The following is a 22,693-nucleotide window of genomic DNA, read 5'->3' on the forward strand; positions in this document are numbered from 1 at the left end:
CGCCCAACACCTTTTCCCAGTAGCTGTGGTGCGAGCAGCATGTGCTAGTTCACATCCAAGCTCTTTCTCTGTGTATTTAATTCTCATATGTTTTGGAATTTATTGAATTCCTAGGCTGTCCCTCATATTAAAATGATGTTGTTCCTCCAGGGAACAAATGGTACCAATACCAAACAGCCTCTTTGTGGTATCCAGTTTTGTCCGGCGTTTGTTTTAAAGCTTCCCAGGAACCCTTGACTACTTTGCACAAACTGTTAACTTGAGGGTAATAATTTTGTCTGGGTTTTGTCACAGAAATTCAATTAAGGAGGATTATGAACACAGTTGTAAGCCTGTTTCATTTACAGTTGCAAATGAAACCCAGGCCACACACTGATCGTTTATATAGGAAAGGAGATGCTGTGTAGTTTCGAGTGGCTGAATTACCTGCATGTTCCTTTGTGCGGCTTCACTTATTGCAGAAGGGAGGGGAGGGTGACTTGCAAAATGAATGAAGGAGTGATGGAAAGGTGGGAAAGAAAGCACCAAGAGAAAAGCTACCCCTACTGCTTTTCCCTAGGAGGCACACTTCCTGTCTACACATAATCAACTCCTCAGGGAATTTCTTCCTCCTCAGAAAACACATCCCAAAGGGCAAGAGTGAGTAGTCTTTTATTTATTTATTTATGGTTAACAAAGAGCAATATTCTGTTTTCCTGGCCTCGGTTTGGCTCCAAGTCCTAGAGCCACTGGGGGCAAAACGTATGGTTTCTTTTTCTTCAGTTATTTCTGGGCCATGTAAGCCAGCTTTTTTATTCATCTTTTTTCCCCCTCTTTTCAAGTTTTCCTGCAAGCAGCTGAATTCCCCAGGTAGGAAAGGGGAGAGAAGAGGGGATGGAGGAGAGGACGTTTACCAGATTGGAGCAAAATGATAGCTGCTGCAGAGGCTGGGTCCTGGTAGAAACAGTATGCTTGGAGATAATGAAAGAGATTTTGTTTGTTTTGTGGAATGCCTTTTTTAGTTCTGAAAGGCAAAACAAAACCAAAACTTGTCTTGATGTCCTGAGATGAAATGTCTGTGTTTGTAAAGGAGCAATATATCTCAGCTTTACTCTGCAGCAGTAAACTTTGGAATTACTTTGGTCATCTCTTTTTCCTTATGCAAGCTTTGTCCTGCAGCTTTGAGCTGTGTCCTCCACACCAATTTGCCTGAGAAACCTCACACTGATTTAACTGGGCCACTGCCTGCCAGGAGAAGTAATGCTTGAATCTCATCTTCTGAATTTTATTCATAAAGCATTATCACTGTTTTGTGGGTGGGGAAGAGAGAGGTGCCCAAAGGTGGAAATAGCCCAATTTAGAGTCAAGATCAGAAACAGATCCACTCTGTTCCCTGTCTCAAGTACCTCCTGCTAGTGAGTGCTAGAGTGCCTGCTAAGGGACCCGGCACCACTCGTCACCTTTGATTAAAGCTCTCCTCCAGTATACTTTATTTAACAACTTGTTTGGCTCTTGTTTCTTGCTTTTCTCTTGATCCTTCAGTTCCAGGAAGGGTTTTACTGTCCTGTGGTTTCAACTACGTGCCCAAGGGGCTTCCTGGATTCTTCACCAGATAAAGGGAAATAAGCTCTTTTGTTTCTAGCTTTAAATCAGATGCTGTTTCCATACATCTCTCTGTATACAGCCTTGACACTGTTGAAGACTGAAAGAGGAGCAGGCAACATATTAACTCTCAAAAACTTAGGCAAAGTTCACTGGATGTGATGCAGTGAACTGTGAGCAGTATCTGCTTTTGCTCCATATCCAGGTCATTTGCCTGTGATGAGGGGTTGTTAGCAATTCGTATTTCTCTGTTGTTATATGGTAGAGTTATCCTCTATCAGACCAAGCTTCTTGTGAGAATTTGTTGTTGAGGCAAACTCTGGATGAAGAAAAAAGAAAGGCCTTATATTGAGAATGATCCATTGAATCTCTGGCTTTTTCACTTTTCTGAGACAACTGAAATTCAGTGCCCTCAACAGCTTTCAGTTCAGCTGAACATGACTTTGGAGTAGGTGCATCATGCTTCTATGTATGGAGTAGACATGTCCTTCTGGCACAAGGAGAGCAGGGGAGAAAAGGAGGAGGATCAAGATTTTGCAAAACTGTCAGTTTATTTTGTTGCAACTGATTGGGACTGTCTGTTATAATCCAGGTTTGTTGTGTAGAGAAGGAAGGAGATGAGCATCTCGAGAAGGTGACTCATCAGGAGGACATTACCACAGGCTATACAGCAGACATTTGGCAGTGCTGATCTCCTCCTGCTAACAGTACCAGGCACCTCATTGCCTAGCCTAGCCCAGTTTTCAGGTGAATAAAGTAGGGTGGGATAAATCTCTGCCTACATTTCAGTGGCATGTTTTATATTTGGCAAAGCACACGAAAATAGCCCCTTTTTAGCATCTTTCAATCTGTAGATAGTAGATACTTAGCCAGCATAAATGAGCTAAACTGCTGTGGTGAAGAGCTGATTTTGATGGAGCAATTCAAACTCAAGTGATGAAAAGCTGCTTTGCTCCACTTCAAGCAGAGTCAAATCTTTGTGGAGTTTTTGGGGGTTTAGTGATACCCTTAACCTTGGCACCTAAACCTCGGTAAAGGAAAAGGAACGAGGCTGCACAGTATGTGAGCTACACATGATCTCATATGATGCCATATGTTTTGCACAAGGTGCTTTTAGATTTAGGACATCTGGCGGCACTGCCCTCTCAGAGTGTAGCAGAGAAATAATCTTTTCAAATCAGCTCTGATAGAGTGAAATGTTTTTCTCTAGCCTGGTTTAAAAATCCTATCTGAGCCTTTTCCTCCTGTGGCTGCTGACTGGTCTAGCACAAACGATGTGATGCACACAGGCAGTAGCCATTTCAGCGGTTTCCCTGGAACTTGCTGTACATTTTGCTGGGGTTTTTTGAACAAGTTTTTTTCACACAGAAGGAAAAATGTAGTTGAATCGTAAGTCTAGATGAAGTATCATGAGCCTGTGTTGAATTGAGGTCCTTTTCTGCCAAATAATGACTTTATCTGCTTATAATGGAAGGATTGAAAGAGATGTGGGAAAGTAAGATTGGAACACACTCGGGAGCCTATATTTCAGTAACGAGGAGGAGGCTGAGTGTTAATATGGGAATTAATAACACTCCAAAGCTACCTCTTGAGCAGCTGCAGTAGGAACTGGCAGTGCAGAATGCACAGGCTAATTCTCTTTCACAGCAGCTAAAATTAAATGTTTGTTACAGTTTTATATACGTATGCTCTCAGCAAGGGCTGTTTTCCTTCCCTTTAGGGAAACTCAGAAGAGGAACAACATTTAACAGCCTGGAACCACCCAGTCTGTGTGCCATATGTATATGCTACTGAGCCATGCCTGGGCTGTCAGTGCTCAGACCCTTCCTGAGGGTGGAATCTGGACTGTTTTCTAGCAGCCCCTGTTGTTAGAGCACGGGAGCAAAATGCTAATGTTGATCAGAAGGGGAAGGTTTGAAATTGTAAGCAAACAGAAGGTCCATCATGTTTTTCACAGATGATAAAAGGCTGCATATCAAATAAATAGATTTATTGAAATAGCCTGTGCTGCCATTAATTTTAAAATGTCATCTTACTGAAGATGTCTGAGAGTTTTTCAAGCCTACCATTACTACCATGGCAAACTGGCTAATTTAGATAGTCTCCTCTGTTAATGCTTAAAAGAAGCATGAAGTGCAGTGTTCTCACTGATGTAGTGGAACCTCAGTGCAAAGCCAGTCCCTGTCGTGAAATCTGAGCTTCCTGGAAAATAAATTATAAAATCAATGTAATAATCATAAGTTTGTTCCTTCCAAGATGACAGTGCTAGTGGAAGTGTGGCTACACATTTCATTTAGCATAAGCCTGGTGCCGTCAGCTATGCACAGCAAACGAGATAGGACTGATAATTTTTAACCACTAGAGAGAAATAAAGTGCAGAAACAAAATGTTTCTAGCATGATATGACATCTCTGTGCTGAAGGGACCATTCCTATCATGGCTCAGCAAGGTACTGCATTCTGTGGTTTTGTTCCCAAGGGAACAAGCTGCTGCTTTCCTTCTTTTCTGAGTTCGTAAGATGAGAAGTGGAATATTAATAATTGAAAATGCAAGTTGCAGTAATGCCATTTCCATGACGATGTTTCTTGACCCATGGAGGATATTGTTTGTTGGAGTAAAGATCAGGAGAGGAAGTCTGGGCCTGTTTAGCCTGGAGAAGAGGAGGCTCAGGGGTGATCTTATTACTGTCTACAACTACCTGAAGGGACATTGTAGCCAGGTGGGGGGTGGCCTCTTCTCCCAGGTAACCAGCAATAGAACAAGGGGACACAGTCTCAAGTTGTGCCAGGGTAGGTATAGGCTGGATATTAGGAGGAAGTTCTTCACAGAGAGTGATTTCCCATTGGAATGGGCTGCCCAGGGAGGTGGTGGAGGCACCGTCCCTGGGGGTCTTCAAGAAAAGCCTGGATGAGGCACTTAGTGCCATGGTCTAGTTGATTGGATAGGGCTGGGTGCTAGGTTGGACTGGATGATCTTGGAGGTCTCTTCCAACCTGGTTGATTCTATGATTCTATGATCTTCATGCATGTAAAAGGCTACCTGGTAATAGACATTCTTAAATAAATCCTAATGCAGTTCTCAAGAATGGAGTGCTCTGCTTTAAGCCTGCCCTGCTTTTCTGAAGGACCTGAGATACTACCAAGAGAATCAGTTCCCCCCAGCACTGGGTGCAGTGCAGTAAGTAGATGTTAATATGGAGAGAAGCTTTTTCTGACAAAAGACGTGGAGGCAAACCCTTCCACATGGAGAATTTGCTTTGTGAAGTTTAACAATTCCAGTGACCTGCACTGAGAAAGTCTTTCTCCAAAGGCATTTTAATGGTGAGCTACATGGGGCTCACCATCTGCTGCATCAGAGGTTAAGACTGAGTCGACTAACCCATAGTTCCATGAATTCTGGTTGGTTTTCACTTAGACTTTAGGGGATTTTGTTTGTTAAGCCAGATGCTAATGCTGCAGAGCCATCCTTCCGTGCTGTTTTGGAAGCTAAAAGAATGAAACATTACTCATGAAGTGCACACACTGTTACGATCCCTGACTTTAACTCTTAGCATATTTATAGGCCTCATTTCCATTTTTTGTGATATCATTAATGGAACAGCAATAATAAATCGAAATGTTAATGGGGGATCATTTCACCAACAGCCCAAGGTATTAACAAACTTCATAAAATAGTTGAAAGGAAAATAACTTTTTAGTAGTGCATTTTTTTTTCCATAGCTCCTGATTGCATTCTTCCAAACATATGTAATTGGGCCAGTTTTGAAATTATGAACATTATTTCATACATATATATATATAAAACATCTTCCTGGATGTCTTGGATAGGAGATGTACCATCTGCAGAAATTCCAGTGGGGGCAATGATTATGGAAGTTGAAGGATGGGCAGAATTTGCTGTAGTCCTGGTGGTAGTGATAGAACCCCAGAAGGCACCTTTTGCCTGTGTGAGTTAATGACCTTTATTAATATGGTGTGAAAAAGTGGTCTCCCTTGTGTGAGGTAGACAGTTCACATGCTGTTGTGAAATACTTGTAGACAGCATTCAGGTAGGGTTTCAAAGAGGAGTTCCCCAACAGACAAGGGAATTGTACCTTATGGTCACAGATGTGTGAAAGGACCCAGGTAAGTCCCTTAGCAGCACTGTGTCTCCTTTTTCACCCTAGTAAAGTGAGTTAATGGAACACAGCAGGATTTCCAGGCTTGGTCAGTTAATATCTGTGGAGAGTTAGTATCTTCTGAGGGAGAGGTGGTACACTCTAGAGCAATCCTTAGCTGGAAGTAAACGGTACCAGAAACTGTTCAGGAACCTTCCCAATACTATCCCTTGTTGAAAACATCTGTGCTGGAATTAGTTACAGCTATAAGGGCAATTCTAGCTACATGTTTAGAAGCTGAAGACTAAAATTTGTAATAAATTTGCAGTAAATTTTCATTTTGGCCCCTGGTACAGAGCATCTGTTTGAGTCTTCTGCTGCTTAATTCTACAAAGTTTGTTTCTGGTAGGTTTTCATGTCTCAGAGGACATGGATTAATGCTTTTTGGACTTTGCTTACCCACAGTTTTTGAAGTAGATTGGCAACTTTTCTCCACTGCCCTTTCTCTCTTTTTGTTAAACAGTAAGTCTAAATGAGTTGCAAGTTTGAACTGCAAGAAAGCAGAGATTGGCATATAAATATACCAATCAAGCAAATCATCTCATAATCAGGAGTCCAGTGATCTAGAAACTTAATGTAGGGTTGTGAGCACAAGTATGTGCATTTTTTGGAGAAAGTAGAAAAAAAAATATCTTCAAATGAGGGATGTGATTGGCTGAATTCTCTCTTTTTTTTCCTAGGTATCATTAATCCTAGGTATCATTAATCCTAGGTATCATCAGCAAGTTTGAGGATAACACCAAGCTGAGGGCAGATGTAACTGGGTTGGAGGGCAGAAGGGCTCTGCAGCGGGACCTTGACCGCCTGGACAGATGGGCAGAGTCCAATGGGATGGGGTTCAATAGCTCCAAGTGCAGGGTGCTGCACTTTGGCCACAACAACCCCATGCAGAGATACAGGCTGGGGTCGGAGTGGCTGGAGAGCAGCCAGACAGAGAGGGATCTGGGGGTGCTGATCGATACCCATCTGAACATGAGCCAGCAGTGTGCCCAGGTGGCCAAGAGAGCCAGTGGCATCCTGGCCTGCATCAGGAATGGTGTGGTCAGCAGGAGCAGGGAGGTCATTCTGCCCCTGTACTCTGCACTGGTAAGACCACACCTTGAGTATTGTGTTCAGTTCTGGGCCCCCCAGTTTAGGAGGGACATTGAGATGCTTGAGCGTGTCCAGAGAAGGGCAATGAGGCTGGTGAGGCCTTGAGCACAGCCCTACGAGGAGAGGCTGAGGGAGCTGGGATTGTTTAGCCTGGAGAAGAGGAGGCTCAGGGGTGACCTTATTGCTGTCTACAACTACCTGAGGGGAGGTTGTAGCCAGGAGGAGGTTGCTCTCTTCTCTCAGGTGGCCAGCACCAGAACGAGAGGACACAGCCTCAGGCTGCGCCAGGGGAAATTTAGGCTTGAGGTGAGGAGAAAGTTCTTCACTGAGAGAGTCATTGGACACTGGAATGGGCTGCCCAGGGAGGTGGTGGAGTCGCTGTCCCTGGAGCTGTTCAAGGCAGGATTGGATGTGGCACTTGGTGCCATGGTCTAGCCTTGAGCTGTGTGGTAAAGGGTTGGACTTGATGATCTGTGAGGTCTCTTCCAACCTTGGTGATACTGTGATTAATTTGAAACTTACCTCTTTGTGGTGCTGAAGTCCTGCTTCCTTGCAGGCAAACTTGCAGTTGTATTTGAAACAAACAAACAAACAGAAGACCGAAGAGAACCAGAAAAAATGGCTGGAAGTATTATATGGCATTTTTTTTAGCTTGCTTAAGACTTGATCCAAAATTCACCAAAATGAGTGGGAAGCTTTCCACAATGTGCTTGAGCTTTGGATCTGGCACACCTGATCCTTATTCTTCCTGTCTTACTGCACCAAATTTCTAAGTGCCTCTGGCAAATAAAGATATTTTCAGGAGCCAGAACTACCAACACGACTTGGTACTAGCAAAGCAAACATAATCTGCTGTGGCTCTAACAACTATTCACCATGTAGAGAGGAAAACACTTGCTTTGAGTAATATGATATGGATATGGATGCAGATACAGTACAAGCGTGTTGTGTGAGGTTGTGTTCAGTAAAGTGTCATTTTTAGATAGAAAAATGACCTTAAAATGCTTGTATCAGTTTGCTGCATCACTATATTTTAAATTTCTTTAGCTTTAGTTCAGTTCTATTTAATTTTTCCCCCTTTTTTTAACGCCTTATACAGTGTGTGCAAATGTGGCTTGGGGCTGGAGGTGAAGAACAGCTGGTGGAGTGGAAGAGCAGGGAGGGAGCAGCTCTTTTTAAAGCAGCTAAACTTGTAGCCAAGAAAGATACTGCATTTATAATGTTCCCATTCTTCTCAATACTTAACAAGAAAAATGATTGTGTGTGTGTGACGTGAATATTCAGCACAGAGCTTTGGTAGCTGACCGCTCTCTTTTCACAGCCATCCAACCGCACACACATTCCTGGGAGGTTACCTCATTGCCAGCGCTCCTCAAAGTGTGGGATACGCTGAAGCCAACCAACTGCAAAGCTCCTTTCTCCTCACTGTGGTGCTGATTTTAGGCAATGACCTTTAAAACCACAAATCTAACCCTACATCTATCCTCTAAAAGATTTTTCATCTCTTTGCTAAAGAGATGCTGGGAGTGGAAATAGGGTGGAATCTGTAGGCTGTATGCAGAAATTCCTCTCCAAGCTTTCCACTCCTCTTTGGCTCTAAACATTCAATAACTTTGCAGCCAGAGAATGTTTGTCCCTTCGTTCTCCCTTGCTTTTTTGTGTTCTTCCCTTGTTTTGCATATTCTGACAACACTGTTTACTTCATCCTGCAGCTCCCACTGCTTTGTGTGCTTTCTCCTCGTCTCACAATTGCACAAATAAATCACTGAGGACAATTTGCATTTGATGGGAATTTTCCAGTGATATTTAGTGTTATGGGTGGTATATAATGTACGTGAGTTGACTTAATTAAACAGAGTTTTCATTTGTGACACAGAGGTCTTTATCTGCACAATACTATTTCTGTCTTTTATCTTTTTTTGCTATTAAACATGCCAGTGCATTTGAAAACCTGAGGATGACAGATCTTGGATAGTATTGTCTGTCTTGCATCAGAATATCTGCTTATGCCAAGTGGAGCAAATCAGCATCATCGCAGAGCTGAGCAGATAATTTATGCCAGGAATTTCTGAACACCAGTCTGTCAGAGTCCGAGGCCCATGTGTGTTGTAGCACCCTCTAGTCGCTCCGTTGGTAACTTGCCTCACTCTAAGACAGATGAAGCCTGGCAAAGGAATTTCAATGAAGTGAAAATTGATTAAAAGCTTGTCCAGAGTTTCCATGCCCCAATATTCTACATAGGTTGAAAGTGGCTTCCTTCCCCCTCCCAAACAGTCATATATGCCCCAAGATGCTCATGGATTTGGCTTTGGTGAACACAAGGTCTCTCGCTGCTGCCTGTTGTGCTGCTAGGGCAAAGTTTGCAAATGGGGTGCAGTTCACCATTGAGATTGTGTGGGCTGTGAACACACACTGTCTGTTCTGCCACCTGGGTTGAGATTGTAAAGCTTGCAAAACATTTGGGAGCACACAGGAAATTCTTCTCTTCTGTGTTCCAGAGAGATGAGGAGGAAGCAGCCTCCCAGGTCCCATTTTCACCCTGCTCTTAAATACCTGAATTGAAGGAAAGGGCAGAAATGCCATTATAGCCTAGCTCACAAACAAAACAAGAGCAGGTTTAATGCAGGAACTTGGCCTGTGATATTTTTTCCTCCAGGAGCACTGGGAAGGGCTCCTGCAGCGCCCCCAGGTTCCACCTCCCGGAGCGCAGGTACTTTGGAAGGCTCTGTACCAATCCCGAGTTTCTGACTGTTTTTCTGAATCAAGACTGTCAAATGATAGGTTGAGATTGTCACACTCATTAGCACTAATAGTGCGGGTACAGCTCCCCAGCGTGCATGAGGCACTGATGAAAGTGCTACTTTCAATGTGTTTATTTTCCAGGCCAAATATTTCCACACTTGCACAACTCCCTCTGCTGCCATTTTCCATGCAAAGGGCCTGTGTGCCCCTGAGACTGATAGCGCATCTGCTCCTCTGTGAAGACAAAGATAAACTGGTTCATGGTGTGTTGTTATTTCACTTGCTCTTCAGCATAAGAACAAGCAATAAGAATGCATTTAAGATGTTAATGAAATTAATGAAAGCCAGATCTCAGAAACAGCTGAGATTGTTGACTGTCTCAGGCAGATTTTCACTTCATTTTAATTACAGATGAGCCAGAACCAAACCCCTGATTAGAATGACTCCAATTTTTGGATCCGCATCTCTCAGCTTTGCAGTTTGGACCAGTTTCCAGTTCAATTATCTTCAAGTTTTATTTTTCCTCCTGGTTTTACTCCAGGTGTTTTAATGTTTTCATTTTGTTCATTTGGAAGGCTGGCCTTGGTGGCAGACATGAGACCTGCTGCCACAAGTCCTACTGGGATTGCAGAGGCTTAATTTGGTGTCAGCATGTGCAGATGCTTGCTGAGGGTGCATATATGTGATGATTTGGGTGTTCCCCATTCCCCCCACACTTTAGAAATCACCCAGACTAGACTCAGCCAGCTCTGGAAATATGAACGAAGCTATTTATTTACAGCTAGCACAATATACAAGCAAATATTTACAGTATATACAGTTATAGACAGAAATAGACAAGGTAAAAAGTAATACAGAAACACAACTCCCCTCCCAGAAACCTGAGTCCCCAGGAGGGGCTCCCAACCACCTTCCCCCCTACCCCTCTCAAACTTACCCCAGTCCCAAGGAAGAATAGGGGTTCAGCCAGGGGGTTAAGAAGCAAAGTGGATTAGTCCCAAAAAAGGAGGGGGAGATTAGAGAGTAAGATGCAGCCCAGCCAGCATCCCAGGCGAGAGTGATGCCAAGTGTGTTATCTATGTTTTGACTTATATTTTATACATCTCAGTAAGTCTATGAGTAAAGTAGACATCACCATTGTTTTCCCTTTACAGCCTGTGATCTAGTTCTTCTCACCAAAACGTTCTAGCCTGCTTCAAACTAGCACAACATACTAGACTTTGTGTTGATAAACATTTCTGTGCCATCTACACAGGCAGGTGATTGCTCTTAAATGACATTCTGGTAATGGTAAATGGCTCAGTAAAATACAGTCCCCGAGAAGTCCTCTTTCTGTTTCTCTTCGGCCTGAAGTGGCCACACACATTGACCAAGCCCCCAGCCACAAATCTGAGTGCTGGTTTGTGACCATGCCTTTGACCATACCGCCAGAGGAGCACATTGACAGAGAGGTGTTCTCAGCTTGCATGTGTATCAATTCCATCACAGATTTTATACTTTGATTAAAAAGAAAAGCCTCTTGGAAATAGTGTATTGACAATGAACACATTTCTTTTTCTGTCTCCTAGATATAAGGCCACCTCCCTGGAGAGCAGGGGATGGTCTGAAAAGCCCAGTTAGAAACCTCAGAGGCAACAAACACATGGGAGAAGATGATTTATTATCTTTTTATTTCCTTACTGTACTCAGATCTCAGGAACAGTGTAACTTTGAGTCATAGATATTGTGCTGTTCATTTTTAGGGTGGATTGAGAAAAACATCTAATCATAACAGCTTTAAAAACAGCGATAAAAGAGGGAGATGAGAGAATATACATTAAAAGCTACAGTGCTTCATTTACACAATACAATAAAAAGCAAATTTTGTGATTCAAGTAATGATTGCAGGTTATTAAACTAGGCTTTAAAATCTTCATAAATGAAAGGCTTTTAATAAATGATGAACATGGATGATAATGCTGTTGGAAATAGAAAGAATCTTTATTAAGTTTAACACATTTGTTCTCCACTTCCTTCCCTGATACTTTATATGGTCCCTGGATCGTTATCACAAAAAATGCACCAATGAGACAAAGCTTTAGCTGGAAAACTGCATGGGAAAGCACTACCTTCCATGACTGCCAGGGGTTGGAGGACATGACATTTTGGGAAGAGGCTGTAATGTGATGGATTCCTGCTGATGGAAGTAAGGGTTGAGGGACAGCTAAAGCAGGTGGGACTCTGCTTCCAGAGCCAAATTCATTGCCAGATGGTTTCCATCAGTGTGTGTGAGTGATATCTCCTACGCCAATCACTGAAAATTAGGCAGAGAATTCACTGAGACATGCAAGTTGTTCTCATTGGGTAGTGTACAGTTAGAAATTTAGCAGGCATTGGGGCTGAAAAGCAGAGCTGAACTGTGCTAGATTTGGAGGATTCTGTCATCAGTGGTTGCCTTCTCATTGGCTTGAAGGTTCTGACCTGATCAATAAGAAATTTTGACAGTCATTTCATTGCTTCTTCATCTTTTCAAGGGTTACTTCTGACTGTCATCAGACCCATACTTGCTGACCTGGAAGGAAGGTGGTGGAGAAAGGGGCAGAGCTGTGCTGCTGAGCCATGCACCAGATGGTAGAGCCTTCCTTCTCTCAACTGATAATAAGCTGATGCTGGTCTAAGGGAAACTGTTCCTGCAGGTACTGCCTTTTGATTAGATATCTGAGAGCTGTAAAGAAAAACTTACCGTAATGAGGGTGAATGTATCAGACAGCCCTGCCCAACAGCAGTTTTGAATAACTCTATTTTACCTGCTCAACTTGCTTCCTCATTTGAGTGGAATAGTCTGCTCTATTTTGCCTAAATTATTAAAGACTGATGAGGTTTCCAACCTAGAAGTGGCTGCGTTTCAGTGATGGATGAGTAGATTCTTGTGGATATTGTAATCAAAGCATTTTAAAGCATTTTCAGCATGAAAGGCACAATATAAATGTGAAATATTATTTTGTGCCATGCAGCTGCTCAAATCTGCAACACACATTATGTCTCGGTAATATAGACAGTGCTTAAGACTGTTAAATTAAACTATTAAAGCCTATAGAAAAAACAGAGATGACAGAGTGCAAATTACATCTGAATTATCATGAAATTGCTGTGCCAGTAGTTTTCAAACACGTTCATAGTGACCTGGAAGAGAGCAGGGGGAGTGGAATGACATTCACACCTCCTAATTGGAGTCATTATCTGTGCTTTGTTATCATGCTGCCCACAACAAGGGCATCCTGCAATCTCGGTGACTCAGGTAGGGCAGTGCGATGGCTGTGGACCATAAAGGTTGCATAGAAATACATTGAATGTGCTGCCATCTTTCTGATTTAAAGCCAGGGCATGGCCGTGTGGTCGCTTTGTCTGATGCATGGTTCTTAAAGGTGATAAATGACTGCAGGCTCTTTTCTGTACAGGGTGACTGAGGTGGGAAAAGAGGGGCATGGTGCATGGCTATGTTGTGCTTAGGAGAAATGCTGGTGTCCCAGCGACACGCTGGTCTGTCTTCCCTTCTTCTCTCCCCTACTAACAGCCCAGGCTCTGTGAGGGCCCTTGCTGGACCAGGGGCGTGTAGTAATTCCAGCTATGGGCCTCCATGGAATATCAGGTGGAAAACCTGTTTTTTTCAGTCATCTGAGTGATCTGCCTGCCAAAATACAAGCACACCTGACATCGTGTTCTCAGGTGTTTCGTGTAGTTTGTTTACATCCAGTTTCCTCTGAAAGTGTATCCTTTCCCTATTCTCTACTAAACACTCCACTGTGTACTTTAAAAATGAGATTTTGCCTTTGTTTTCCTCATTTCATTACTCATGATGGTATCTCTGTGTAGCTCTAAAAACATCCCTCTCCATCCTTAATCTTTACAAGCGCTCGTAGGCATGTTGGTATCTGTTTATTGTGAGTCAGCCTCATGCCAATCCATCAGTTTGCCTCTTGGAGCACTTTATGACAGCAGAAAGTGATTAATTTTCAAAGCAGACACAACCTTTAATCTGCAGAAAAGGAAACAAACTTTTCCCCGCTCCTTGGCTGATTGAATCTGGGAACGAATGAATGATATCCGACTCAAATGTGGTTCTAAAATAGTTTTCATTAAATATAATCGGTCAGTGCTGATCATCAAAAGCGTCTTGGAGATTGGCCTGCATATGTATACAGTGCTAAAGTCAGGATGAGCTCAGTGATCGAGATGCATCCAACATCTTTATCTGCTCAACACTATTAAATGGATTTTCTCAATGTCCCTGCAAAGCAGGAAAATAATATAACTCTTGAGCAGGGATATTAAAGCAGAGAGGATAAATGTGATGTCCAAAAGCAATGCCAAGCAGCTCCTGACTTGTATCTTCACACCTGTCATTCTGCTGTTTGTCATCATCAACTGATGCACTTACAGCTGGAGGGAACTCCCAAGGATGGCCAAGAAAAGCCAGAAGCCAGGGTTTGGCAAAACTGGAGAAACATCTCAATGGCTTCTTCTCTGTGTGCTTTCGTGGTCCCAGATCTGTCAACTGCTCATTGCCAGTGGCTGAACAGGGTCTAAACCCAAGCACATATACAACCTTAGCTCAGAGTAGAGTTTTATTGAGTGGTTTGTTAGTTGTGTGTTTGGCTTCTGTACAAATGATAAGAACACAGATCCCTGTCCTTAAGTCCATCCTTGCTGTACTGGTAAATATATTTCTTGTTGCCAATGTGAGGTTGAACCTCGGTCTATGAGAATCTGAAGTACATAAGGCATTTTAGAAACTGCTGCACTATAAAAAAGCATGCTAATTTTATTACATATACAGTCAGCTCAGTAATGGCTAGAGAACTGTGTTCCTCTTAGTAGACTCACTGTAGGAAATATTCTCAGTTTCCCTGATGCAAAACAAGAGAGTAACTAACAGTATATTTAATTTAGTTATTTAAGTCCAAGCCTGCTATAGGACATTTGTCTGCAGCTCTGTCTTCTAGAAAGATTTGAATGAATGACCAAGAAGAGTCTGAACCATCCAGTCATGCAAATTAAACTATTTCAATAATATGAGGGCTACTTTTCCTGATCCATAGTAATTGATGAGGCTCATTATATGTTAATATCACTCCTTTTTAAAAAATCTTACATGTAATTCACTACAGTGTTTGAATAGGAAGGTATAATTAAGATTCAGATGGCAATTTCATTCTAGACTGCTCTCTACAGTTGCTTTAATAAAGATTACCGCTTGGGATGCGATTTTCTCCAGAGGCAGAAAAAGGTAGAATCAGAATCATAGAATCACAGAATCAACCAGGTTGGAAGAGACCTCCAAGATCATCCAGTCCAACCTAGCACCCAGCCCTAGCCAGTCAACTAGACCATGGCACTAAGTGCCTCATCCAGTCTTTTCTTGAACACCTCCAGGGATGGTGCCTCCACCACCTCCCTGGGCAGCCCATTCCAATGGCAAATCACTCTCTCTGTGAAGAAGAGTACCCTTTGGATACATCCAATATTAATCCATTCAGCCACTGCTGAGTTTTCTAATTGTGAAAAACATCAGAGAACTGCCTCTTTAAAGCAAGCACTGCTTTTTTTTTCTCCTCCATGGTTTGGGTGCCCATGCAGAAGGTCTTCAGTGCAGCAGCTGGGACTCAATTCCTATGTGCACAAAACCTCTGACTTTCATGTCAGCTTTTACCAGTGACCAGTTCCTCCACTTCTATGTTAACACTAAGTGTCAGTGTGCCTGGAGAAGAGGAGGCTCAGGGGTGATCTTATTACCATCTACAACTACCTGAAGGGGCATTGTAGCCAGGTGGGGGGTTGGCCTCTTCTCCCAGGTAACCAGCAACAGAACAAGGGGACACAGTCTCAAGTTGTGCCAGGGGGAAGTATAGGTTGGATGTTAGGAGGAAGTTGTTGGCAGAGAGAGCGATTGGCATTGGAATGGGCTGCCCAGGGAGGTGGTGGAGTCACCATCCCTGGAGTTCTTCAAGAAGAGACTGGATGAGGCACTTAGTGCCATGGTCTAGTTGACTGGCTAGGGCTGGGTGCTAGGTTGGACTGGATGATCTTGGAGGTCTCTTCCAACCTGGTTGATTCTATGATTCTATGATTCTATGGTTCTGGCGGGTACAGCAGCCAATCACTTCAAGGTTTGCACAACCAAACTATTGGTGTGCACATCCTGCCATGAACCTCCATGAAATTTCATTTGAATTTCATTATGCACATTAAGGGTTTATCGGGTCTTAAAGTGGGTAAAAAATGTTGACAATGAGGGCATGAAAGGCGTGTGTGTGTCTGGGTACTGGTAGAATTGCAAAATCATTTTGCTTGCAAAAGACCTTTAAGATCATTGAGTTCAACCATTCTCAAACTGATGCTAAACCATGTCCCTTGGCACCACATCTTCTGAGCACTTCAGGGGTGGAGATTCAACCACCTCCTTGGGAAGCCTGTTTCAGTGTTTGATAACCCTTTGAGTGAAGAGAGTTCTTCTAATATCCAGTCTAAACCTCTGTGACTTCAGGCCATTTCCTCTTGTCCTATCACTTATTACTGAGGAGAAGAGACTGTCCCACCTGGCTCCTACCTCCTTTCAGGTAGTTGTAGAGAGCAATAAGGTCTCAGCCTTCTTTTCCACAGACTGAAAAACACCAGTTCCTGCAGCTGCTCCTTACGAAGTCTGTTCTGCAGACACTTCACTGGCTTTGTTGTCCTTCTCTGGACCCACTCCAGGACCTCAGTGTCTTTCCTGTAGTGAGGACCCCAAAACTGAGCACAAAGTGTGGCCCCACTAGTGCTGTGTACAGGGAGACAATCACTTCCATGGTCCTGCTTGTCAGACTATTCATCATACAGGCCAGGATGCTGTTGGCCTACTTGGCCACCTGGGCACACTGGTGGCTCGTATTCAGCCAGCTGTTGTTCATCACCCCCAGGTCTTTGTCGGGCAGCTTTCCAGCCACTCTGTAGCATTGCATGGGGTTGTTGTGACTGAAGCACAGGATGTGGCACTTGGCCTTGCTGAGTGTCACACAACTGGCCTGAGCCCATGGACAAAGCCTGTCTAAACCTCTTTGCACAGCCTTCCTACCCTCAAGCAGATCAACACTCCCTCTCAGTTTAGTGACATCTGCAGACTTACTGGGGGTGCAGTCAATTGATTTACTGGTGGTGCAATCAATTGCCTTGTCTAGATCACTCATAAAGACATTACACAGAACTGGTCCCAGTACTGAGCCTGTGGAACACTATTTGTGACTGGCTGCCAACTGGATGTAACTCCATTCACCACAGCTCTTTGGGTCTGGCCATCCATCAAGTTTTTTCACCCTGAGAAGCATCCATCCATCCATCCATCCAAGCCATCCATCCATCCATCCAAGCCATCCAACCACTTTGAGCTAATCCTCTTCTTTACAACCAGGCTCTGTCTGTATGTGGGATCTGATGACTGCCTACCAGTTGACTACACCCATGAGCTTAAGCCAGGGATGCAGCTCGCTGTTAACAGAAGTGCTTTGGAATGTAGCATATGAAAAGAGCAACCCAAAATGTTTCTGTGATAATATTCAAGGAAAGACAAATGCGGGTGCACGTGAAAACAGCCAGGTGAGCTCACTGACATGGGCAGAGTTTCTGTTCTCTTGTAAGGCAAGTGAAATAGTCCCTGTTTGGTAGTGGGAATTTCTGGAGTGGATAGCTGAATCTCATCTTGGTTTTTTTCTGGCAATCCTTTTTTGGAAACAGTAGTTTTGTCACTGTTTTGTTTAGGCTGACATTAGGTGTTTTATGAACTCTGTTTCAGAGGTTTTCTTTGCTGACTGTTTGAAGAGAGCAACTACATGTCTGGAGCACAAAGGTTGTGCTGGTGAACTGTGGCTGCCTGGCAGTGGTGTTGCTTGGCAAGGCAGACCTGGCCATTTCTCTGTCCAAAGGCAGATGTGCATTTTACAGTTCTCTCAGTGCAAAGCTCCTTAGGGTTCATAGTCTGTAGCACACAGGAGTTGTCTCACCAAGGCAATGCAGTCTCCCCAAGGGCAGAAGAAGAGCAGAGGGAGGGAAGACTGCCTGCAGTGGGGAAACTGCCTGCAGCCACGGTGTGGGCATGAGGACAAAATCTCACCTTCACTTCACTGGTGGAGTGGATGGGACAATGTGCAAACACTTTATAAGTGCTGGGGGTCTGTGAGAGGCAGATTGGTCATTATCCTGCTCTGTATTGAGGACTTCTGTGAAATATTACTGAAGGACTCACTGACTGTGATGGTTTGGGTGTTCCCTGCCCCCCCCCCCCCCCCCCCCCCCCCCCCACTTTAGAAATCACCCAGACTAGACCCAACCGTCTCTGGAAATTGAATGAAGCTTATGAAGGTTATTATATACAGCTTAACAGAATATACAAGCAGATATTTACAGTATATATATTTATATACAGAAATACATACAAGGTAAAAGGTAATACAGAAACACAATTCCCCTCCCAGGAACTGAGTCCCCAGGAGGGGCTCTCAACTGCCCCTTCCCCTTACCCCTCTAAACCTTACCCAGTCCCAAGGAAGAATGGAGGTTCAGCCAGGAGGTTAGGAAGCAAAGTGGATTAGTCAAAGAAGCCGCAGAGAGAGACTAGAGAGAAATGCAGCTCAGCCAGAAGTGCCTTATCTATGTTTTGATTCTTTTTCCTATACATCTCAGCAAGCCTATGAGTGAAGCAGACATCACCATTGTTTTCCTTCCACAGCCTATAATCTAGTTCTTCTCACCAAAACATTCTAGCTAGCTTCAAACTAGCACACTGACTCAGTTTTCTCTCTTGTAATTGGAGGAATTCTTTCCCAAAGACTTTGTAAAAAGTATTACATTATAGTGATGCTGTGGTACGAGGGACTGTGGGAGTCCTTCAGAGACAGAGCATTCTGTCTGACAGCTGCTTTAAAGATGTAAAAAGAGATGCATGATTTGGCTTCACTTTGCACCACGTGGAAAAGAGGATATGTCTTTCAAAAAAAGGAATTTATCACAGTGTTGCAGTTCTGAAGGACTGCAAGGCATGCGGGTCCTATTCATCCCTAATGTGATGGCAGCTCGTGTGGCTGGCTCACACAAGAGCGGAGATTTGGGGTTTCCTGTCCGTGCAGGTAGCTGTGGTGGGAGTGTGCTGTCTCTGTGCCATGTGTCGTACCATAATGTGAGTTTTGGAGCCGAGCCTGGTTTTAATAAAGTGTACCTTTTCCTCAACTGCTTCCTGTCTAAATACTCTGCGCTAGCCCAAAAATGAGCAACCGTCACAGCAGCTGTCAGTGGATTTTTGTATGTGCTCGGCAAAGACCCTCTGAGGAATTTCCTTATTAAACAGCTGAGCTATCAAAAGCGCCTTTTCCTGCCAAAAAGGGCAAACAGCACAGAGCACTGAATGAATGCTCAGTGAAATTCTGTTGCATTTTAACGAGACTGGGCTTTGGAGGGAGATCTCTCCTGACTAGTGCCTGCTGCAAATAAAGTCAAAAGTATATGCTATAGACTTGAGCATAAACCCTGTATAATCTTTGCTTTGACCCTTGCAGAGTACATGGGTAATTTTGACGTACTGCTGATGGATACTGTTGCCCCTGGGCTGGTCTGGGTGGTGTATGTAGAGCATCATGTGCAGTGAATTCCTGGTTACTGTGGACAAACTCTAATCTGGGAGGCCAGAGAGTGTTGTTTCAGCTTTCAGTGTATTTCAGACTTGAGAGAAAGCACTGACCTCAGCTGTAAGAGAACGAGTGAAGTTTATCAGCTGTGTCTGTAACTTTTGGTGGTAGTGTAGAATGGACCAGATGGGACAGGAGAAGGCATAGGAGCAGACAAGAAGTGGGAGAGAGGAAAGACATGCCTTCAGGCATCTGGAAGTCACTGTTTCTCTTGCACTGGCTAGGTAATTGCTGTTGGATGGAAAGCTTTAGAAAGATCATGTCCAGGGTTGATATTGGAAGAACTGGCCTAGAAAAGCACTGGGACAAGTTTTGATAGGATCAGTAGAAAGGCAGAGCCTGCATTTTTGCAAAAAAGGAAGCAAAATGATCTGATTTGAAACAGAAAGTGATGGTAAAAAGAAATATCATGTCTGAGAGGAAGGTGAACTGATCACGTAAATGACTACTTTTCATTCCATCTCGACCTGGGTTTGGCCATTTTAATTCTGAGTTACTGCTGAGGATGTTCTTTAGTGCTGCTTTCTGTACAGAATTCAAGAGCAAGACTCTTTCTGGAGCTAAATTTTTCCATTATCTTATTTTTTTCCTAAGGAATTAAAATTGATTCCAAATAAAGCAGATGGTTTGTTTTGGAAATTCTAGCACTTTCCTATTTATTTGATCTTTTGGTTTCCCATTTGATGGGTTACTTGCTCTGTCTTGACTCTAAATGACTTGCACCCAGCTTGTGGGCGTGGATTTCAGCTCCATGTCAGGGCCATTGCATTCTGTACCTGTTTCATGGATTCCCACCACACTGTTGAACATGAAAGCTAACAAAAAATATAATTTCTCCTTTTCTTTCAGTGGATTTGATTTTTTATTCATTTTGTCCCTGTATAACAGGACTGGATGAGCAGAAAAGAAGGTGGAGTCACTAAAGCTCTTTCATCACCCTGAGTGCACTCTGCCTCACTTTCCTCTTATTCCCTGGAGTAAATTACCAATTTTTTCATGCCCTTGCATTTTCTGTGCGTTTGGGTTTTTTTCCTCCCATCATAGCTTCTTAAATATGTTGCCTCAACTCTCATCTTTTGGCACTGAGAGATCCTCAGCTGTGAGGCACTTCCTACTCCAGCGAATATGTTTGGCAGTAGTAAACATCAGAGTATGGTCCAGGAAAACACTGCAACAATACATACCTTGATATTTCTTCTATCTGATTAATGTTCATGTATGCAGGCCAGCCAGTTTCCAAGTTAGGATATTTTTTTTCTCCGTGTCTGACCACTGCAAAGTCTTCCTTTTATGTAGAGGAGAAAACATATTTTCCTCCTCCTGCTTTTTAAACGGATGCAGCAGCACTAAAGAGACTGGGTTAGGAAGCTGGCTGGTAACTTTGCACATTATGCATAGGGTTGAAGAGGACAAAATCTGTTCCCCAGAGTTACTTTGGCTGAGCAGAGTGTTAGGCATTTGTTTGTGAATGATGCAAATACTGTGCAGATGAAAAAAGTAAGGAAAACTGTGTCCTATGCAGCATGCTTTTTAAATACTTTTCTGAAGATAGCTTTTGTTCAGCAGGAAGGCAGTTGAGACACCATATCTTTCTTGTGGATAGTACTTCCCTACAGGATTCCAGAAGGCTACTGGCAGAACAATTAAGGGTGCATATTTTAAGCAGTGCTTTTGAGAGATGTTTGCAACTTTTGGCATCTCTAGTTACTTATTAGGAGAATAGGAATTGCCACGCTAGATAAAGCTAGCAATTGCTCTTCTCCAATCTGCTGCCAGTGACAGTATCCAATGTGGAAAGCGTTAGAGAAGATGCAAAAAACTACAATGTGCCACAAAAGAGCTTCCTCTGACACACACCCATCAGAGCTGGCTGGTGCCCTGAGGTGTGTTGATGTGGCATAGGTGGTGATTTTTAGCTTGTGACTAGTTTGGAAGTGAGTCTTCAGTGCTACAGAGCAGAGCAGTGATGGAAGCAAATGTAGCTGGAGAGCTATGAGTTGGCCAGGTGTAGAACCAGAGAAAGTCAGGGGAGATTGAAATAGTGCATTGGAAATTATCAGTTTTCATTACATTTATCACTTCTAATCCATACAGCTTAGTTATTTCCTTTAAATGGGTAAATGAAGTAAAACATTTATGCAAGTCCGTAGGCAAATATTGCAATAATGTGAGCCTTAATTTGCTCAGAATTAGAATAAGCTTTGCTAATGAGTTCCTCTATCATGAAGTAGTGAAGACTTGTGAGCCTCTGAATTACTGTAGAACTTGAAAGAAAAATCAGTGGGCTCTTCTCCTCATTACTTGACTAACCAAATTCTGCTTTCACCTTTAACTGCTTTTATATGTTTGAGTGACTGGGATTTTGCATTTTTTCTTCATGCATTTGAACCAGTAGAATGATTCCTTAGTTTTGATCTAATAGCCATGTAGGAGATGGAGGCCGTTTGACTTCCTGTAATTTCTTGACCTACCACCTATTGAACGGAGAAGTAACACAGAATTGATACAGATGAGTTGGCTATAAGATCTCAATATAGAGGGTGTCAGCACGAGGCTGAAATACGCTGCCTGGGGAGCATCAGATGTGAGCATTGCCAACCCTGACGTCACCTGCCTAGGGAGGCTGCACCATATCAGTTATTCTGGCAGGTGGTTCCCTGGAACAGAGGAGAAACTAAATATACCAAAGAATTTTACTCAGCTGTGTAGAACATTATTAAAAAACTCTCAAGTAAGATTTGTGTGTTTCTTGCTCTCTAGCTGTGTAATGACAAGACACAAGGCATTGCTGGCTGCTTTCGTAGGTGTGTGAGGCATGGGCACTGGTGTGGTTGGTGAAGCTCCACTCCTGCATTTTTTAGGTGACATTTGCTGGTGAAGGGCCTGTGCACGCTGCAGAATTGCAGCAGCTTTGGCCATGGTTATGTGGTCAAATCCATTTTCATCCAATGCTATCAGCAGAATGAAACGGGGTAGGACTGCAAATTGTCAACTACGTTGGCCTGTGGCGTAATGGCCAATTTCACACTGCTGCCCTCAGGGACGTGGAGATGTTGCTGCCCAGGAAGACTTGCAGGCACCATGATTCCACCTCTTGCTCTCCTCAGCAAGTAATCAACTTGACTTTGTGGGTTTGGATTTTTCTCTTGTGTTTCAAAGCTTAAGCACATCTCTTGATTTTGGCTACAAAATAGCTCACTGTAGGAAACTTTGTTAACACAGGGACAATGCTTCTTGTCCTCTACATTGAACTCTTGTATTCTGATATTCTGGGAACTTTGCTGTCTGGACATCCACGTCAGTAAAGCTGTGATAATGCAGAAGTCACCTGAATTTGGTGGCTAACCTGTACTGATGTCCATGCTGTCCCAGATGAGAGCTGGCCACTTTTGTCTACGCTATGCTGCAATTACTTACAATTGCATTAGAGACT

General features: G+C 43.3%; 1 protein-coding gene across 10 annotated transcripts in view; it reads left to right on the top strand.

Annotated features, from left to right (window-relative positions):
- SEMA5B (semaphorin 5B) overlaps nucleotides 1-22,693 on the top strand; it is a 324,525-nt gene that overhangs the window by 106,657 nt on the left and 195,175 nt on the right. For 9 of the 10 annotated variants that reach the window (XM_064157107.1, XM_064157118.1, XM_064157125.1 and 6 more), the window contains one exon: nucleotides 12,085-12,246. The exons of the other annotated variant lie outside the window; for it this stretch is intronic. The gene's annotated coding sequence lies outside the window, so the exon portion shown is untranslated. The remainder of the gene's footprint in view (nucleotides 1-12,084; nucleotides 12,247-22,693) is intronic. 10 annotated transcript variants of the gene reach the window in all.

This window comes from Pogoniulus pusillus, chromosome 2 (genome assembly GCF_015220805.1).
Source record: "Pogoniulus pusillus isolate bPogPus1 chromosome 2, bPogPus1.pri, whole genome shotgun sequence".
In the NCBI taxonomy this organism is placed as follows: Eukaryota; Metazoa; Chordata; class Aves; order Piciformes; family Lybiidae; genus Pogoniulus; species Pogoniulus pusillus.